Raw genomic sequence first — 5755 nt, 5'->3', positions numbered from 1 at the left:
ATAAAATGCATAGCATATTAAAGCGTCTTTGGTGTTTCCATGCTTTCTACAAAACAAAACTGGAACTTGAGGGTGTATGACGTCACTGGCAGGCGACACAATGACACTATAGACACGGTCCGTGTCACTAGTTAAAATTGCTTATTTCTCTGGATTTAAACATTCTTCGAAACATTTGGGATAATGGAAGTACACAAGTCAGCAAAATATATAACACTGTTCTAGTGGTTTTTGGATATTTTAATTAAAAAATCGTACATATTTTGCCTTTAAAACTTTGCTTGTAAATATCTGATTAGCATTGAACATCAAGTGGCAGGCCAAAATTGTACCTTACAACACTGTTGGACATCACAAATCACATTTTACAAGTAAAATTGCATGCTTATCTATAAAACTACAAGTATTTTTTTTAATAATTGCTTGCATACTTGAAAATTTTCTTGTAAACATCCAAACGCAAGATCACAGTCCTGAAGCAAAACCAGTAGAGAACCACTGAGCTAGAAGATGAGAAGACAAAGATGCTAACAGCCCAACAGGCTGTCATTCATTCATTCATTCATCACATCATCCATCCAAGTTACCTATTCCACCTGAACCAAAGCAAGCTTTACAGAAACATCCAACCCTACTGCAATAAAATCCATTCAACTGAACACACGGTTGAACGACACATCAATTTTCTCATGAAAAAGGGCTTTGTGCATCATCAGAAGAACACCACACATCCAGATCTGCCATTACAGTCTGTTGAAGAATGCGCACTTACACACACGCTCACACACCAGGGGGACAGAACAGGAGATGATGTCACCGACTCAACCAGGGGAGATGCGTAGTGCCCAGAAAACAATTAGAACAAACCTTATGGTGATACATTTCACCAATATAAGGTCCTCTGTGGATCCAACTGTATGCAAGCAGATTATTCGCATGCAAAGGATGAGAGCGGAGGTGTAAATATGTGGCAGAGAAAAGAAAGCAAATTGGGGAGCAGCTGAGATGTACAGATGAGACATAAACCTTAAATAAACACAAAAGCTCAAATATATCTCACATGACAGCTGAAGGATCTCGAAAAGAGGCCATTGAGAGGGTTGCCAGGTATCAGAACAGAACGAAACACACTATAAATGCAATCCATGTTGCCCAGCTGCACAAATCACAGACACTGCATGCATTTTGGCCATCATATGGATGGATTATCTTGACATGCAGCAGAAATTAAACCCTGGACGTTACATAAAGGCATTTACATGGCATCCGAAGCAAACCTGTCCCTAAAATCAGGGTGCAAGGTGAATGCACGCTTTATGCCTCTGCCTGTGCATCATTTCAGGGATCTGGAAGCTTGCATTGGCTGGTTTGGTTGCTATGCAATGTTTATAAAAAAGGAAGACAGGGCATGCATGCATGAATGGTGACACAAATACAGAAATACAACCATAATGCATGCTTACCTTCATATACAGGTCTAGGAGAGTCCAGTGAATTGAAGATGATCTTGAATTATGATGAAAGGAGAATAGGAGGGGGGGAGAGGACAAAACGGCAGCTCATCTGCAGGAAAATAACCACATTGCTGTAGATGTTCACATTACATTCAATTCAAGGGGCCTCTGGCACAGTAATAAATAATAATTCCGAAACGGGAACGCGATCCTGGCTTCTTCTTGGGTGCGTGCATTAAATAAAAGCCTCAGACGCAATTGCAATCTTCTCTGTGGCTGCTGGCCGGGTTTAGCTCTATAATCCCGCATATGTCTCTGTATTGCTGCTACTGGCTGATGCGGCTGCAACGTGCAGCGTTAACATGGCGCAACCGCTCACGCCCCGCCTACATTCTCATAGGTCTGCCGTGGGGGCGTGGCCGAAACGCGGGGGCGGGGCCTCGAATGCACAGACACATAGGTTCAGTTGTCACCCAGAGATAGATAGATAGATATTATTTTACACTATTTTATATTGCATATTTAAAATTTTTACATTATTAGATTGACAGACAGACAGACAGATAGATAGATAGATTATTTCACACTATTTTATATTGCATATTTACATTTTTTACATTGTTAGACAAACAGACATGATAGATAGATAGATAGATAGATAGATAGATAGATAGATAGCTATAGATCATTTCAAATTATTTTATATCCAATTCAATTCAAATTTATTTATATAGCGCTTTTCGCGATACAAATCGTTGCAAAGCAGCTTTACAGAAAATTAAGTTTCTACAATATATTTAGTAGTAGCTTAATTGTCAGTGGTGACTATGTCAAATTGATGTACATATGGCAGAAATGTAGGCCTACGGTAAAAGTCAGTTAATTATGTAATCAAACAGACGATGAACACTATTAACAGCAAATGAGTATATGTTGTAGGGCTGTCAAAAAAAAATAGAATTTCGAATATAATTATTATATGATGCAATCAAACTTATAGCAAAATGTGGTAGTTCTGTATGTTGTTTCAGGGTTGGCATCATCTGAGGTCCTCTGAGGGGTTTCATCCATCGCTTCTCAAGTGTTCGGTCATCTCAGGTCTTTGTAAGGGCTGGATCCAGACTGAAGCTTGTGTAAATCCTAGTTACGTGGCAGAAACAGAGAAACAAATAGAGACATAATTAGCATAGCCGCTGTTCCAACCAAGCAAAAATGATTTGTTCAACCCAAACTAAGGAATAATAATGTGCATTTGATCAGATATAACTTCAGTATAAGATTATGAGATGCATTATTTGAATACTTGGCCAAAGAAATCTTTAAAGGGTTACTCCACCCCAAAATGAAAATTTTGTCATTAATCACTTACCCCCATGTCGTTCCAAATCCGTAAAAGCTTCGTTCGTCTTCGGAACAAAATGTAAGATATTTTGGATGAAAACCGGGAGGCTTGTGACTGTCCCATTGACTGCCAAGTAAATAACACTGTCAAGGCCCAGAAAAGTATGAAAGACATAGCAATGAGATACAGCCTCTGACTGACGCAAGAAGCAAGTCATTTGTAATTTTAACAAGTGCAGTTTCTGTGCTATGGTGGGGCCTGAAACCTGACTGAAATTCTTCATTGAGATAATTTTTTTGCAAGAAGTAGCACTACAATTTTAGACATAAATGGAAGATTTGAAATGGGTCTGTAATTTGCCAGTTCACTAGGATCTAGATGTGGTTTCTTAATAAGAGGCTTAATAACCGCCAGCTTGAATGGTTTTGGGACGTGACCTAAAGATAACGATGTGTTAATAATATTGAGAAGCGGTTCTTCTGCTACAGGTAAAACCTCTTGCAGTAATTTAGTGGGTACAGGATCTAATAGGCATGTTGTTTAAATGCAGTGATAAGTTTATTTAGCTCATCCTGTCATATAATTGTAAACTGCACTGCAGTTTATCTTTTGGTGCGATGAATGATGAAGTATTATACGCTGTAGAATCTACATTTGTTATTTGAAATATAAATGTCACTGCCATTTGATGCTGGATGTGGTGAATAAGCTGCCAGTGTTCAAAATATTGAATATGAAGTCATTGAAAACGATAGTAATTCTTTTAGGAAATCTGTATACGGCCCTGGTGGTTGTCACGGTGTTGCCTACTGTGTCTGAGCGAGGAGCGAAGGAGAATTCAACAGTCTTTATTTACCACATGGAACACACACGTAGGAACGAGGATTGATGATCGAGACAGCACAGTAAACTCAAAACAGGAAACACTATAAATACACAGGACTTGATGAGAAACACCTGGAATCAATAAACATAATTGCACATGAGGGAAAATGGGTCATGGAAAGCACGTGGGGAGCAAAACACAAAACACGGAACAGAGTCTGACATTCACAAGCAAATGCACAGTTAGTTTCTCAAGGGAAGGCAATACCTTTGCAGGAACAAATGCAAATTTTTCTAGTGGAAATGCAACCGGTTCGCAAGCAAATGCAAAGTTAGTTTCTTACTTTTGCAAGAGTGAACAAAGTTTCTTAACAGAGCACAATACTTTTTTGAGAGCGACCACAAAGTTTCTTACCCGAAAGCAAAGTTTCATATTGGAACACAATACTTTAGTGAAAAGACGCAAATGTTTTTAGCAAGCAAAAGCAAAGTTTCTTGGGGGGAATGCAATACTTTTTAGAGAGAACGAACACAAAGTGTTTTAGCAGAATGCAATACTGAAAAAATGCAAATGTTTTGTGAGCAAACGCAAAGAAACATGTTGTTGGTTTAGATGCAGTGATAAGTTTATTTAGCTCTTCCTTTCCTATAGTTGTAAAGCACTGTAGTTTATCTTTTGGTGCGATGAATGAAGCTGAAGTACTAGACGCTGTAGAATCTAAATTTGTTATTGTATTTCTGATGTTATCTATTTTATCAGTGAAAAAAATCATTAAGTCATTACTATTAAACTGTGAGGGAATATTTAGATCGGGTGGCGTCTGGTTAGTTGTTAATCTAGCCACTGTGCTAAATAAAAACCTTGTTTTGGTTATTTTCTATGAGTTTGCAAATATGCTCGGCCCTGGCAGCTTTTAGAGCATGTCTATAGCTGGACATACTGTTTTTCCACGCAATTCTAAAAACTTCCAAGTTAGTTCTTCTCCATTTGCGCTCAAGATTACGAGTTTCTTTCTTGAGAGAATGGGTATTACTGTTTATTAGGTCAGTAAACGCAAGTCCTAGTGCATAATTTGTATTATCAACGTGAATGTTAAAATCTCTGACAATTAGCGCTTTATCAACATCTACCAATAGGTCTGAGAGGAAATCTGCAAATTCTTTTAGGAAATCTGTATACGGCCCTGGTGGTTGTCACGGTGTTGCCTACTGTGTCTGAGCGAGGAGCGAAGGAGAATTCAACAGTCTTTATTTACCACATGGAACACACACGTAGGAACGAGGATTGATGATCGAGACAGCACAGTAAACTCAAAACAGGAAACACTATAAATACACAGGACTTGACGAGAAACACCTGGGATCAATAAACATAATTGCACATGAGGGAAAATGGGTCATGGGAAGCACGTGGGGAGCAAAACACAAAACACGGAACAGAGTCTGACATTACTCCCCCCTCCCGGAAGGCGCATCCCATGCCATAACAATTCCACCAGGGAGGGGGGGTGGGCGCTCTGGAGGCCTCTCAGGACAGGCATACAGGGACGGACGGCCTCCAGGGCAGTACCCGTTACGGGACCCATGGCGGATCAGGCAGACTAGGGAGCCATGGCGAATCAGGCAGCTTGGGGAGCCATGGCAGAGCAGGCAGACTAGGAAGCCATGGCGGGGCAGGCAGATTAGGAAGCCATGGCGGAGCAGGCAGACTAGGAGGCCATGGCGGAGCAGGCAGACTAGGAAGCCATGGCGGAGCAGGCAGTTCAGGAGGCCATGGTGGAGCAGACAGTTCAGGAGGCCACGGCGGAGCAGGAAACTCAGGAGGCCATGCAGACAGTTCAGAACGCCATGGCGGAGCAGGGAACTCAGGAGGCCATGGCTGGATGGCTTCCATGGTCTTGGCCTCGCCACTCGGCCCAGCCACTACGAACGGACCCATACTACTGGGCTAAAGTCGGGGACTGGAGCCTTCTTTGGGCTAAACTCGGGGACTGGAGCCCTCACTGGCTAAACTCGGGGACTGGAGCCTTCTCTGGGCTAAACTCGGGGGCTGGAGCCGACGCTGGAGCGAGCTCTGGGGCTGGAGCCGACGCTGGAGCGAGCTCTGGGGCTGGAGCCGACACTGGAGCGAGCT

General features: G+C 41.7%; 1 protein-coding gene across 1 annotated transcript in view; it reads right to left on the bottom strand.

The window, feature by feature from the left end:
• LOC107739349 (tyrosine-protein phosphatase non-receptor type 4-like) overlaps positions 1-1801 on the bottom strand; it is a 38485-nt gene extending 36684 nt beyond the window's left edge. Inside the window, exon 1 of the mRNA XM_016551444.1 lies at positions 1464-1801. The gene's annotated coding sequence lies outside the window, so the exon portion shown is untranslated. The remainder of the gene's footprint in view (positions 1-1463) is intronic.
• Between the last annotated feature and the right edge of the window lie 3954 nt (positions 1802-5755).

This window comes from Sinocyclocheilus rhinocerous, unplaced genomic scaffold (assembly GCF_001515625.1).
Source record: "Sinocyclocheilus rhinocerous isolate Xijiao unplaced genomic scaffold, SAMN03320098_v1.1 scaffold945, whole genome shotgun sequence".
NCBI lineage: Eukaryota > Metazoa > Chordata > Actinopteri > Cypriniformes > Cyprinidae > Sinocyclocheilus > Sinocyclocheilus rhinocerous.
The sequence above is the reverse complement of the archived record's forward strand: the minus strand, read 5'-3'. Positions and strand labels throughout refer to the sequence as shown.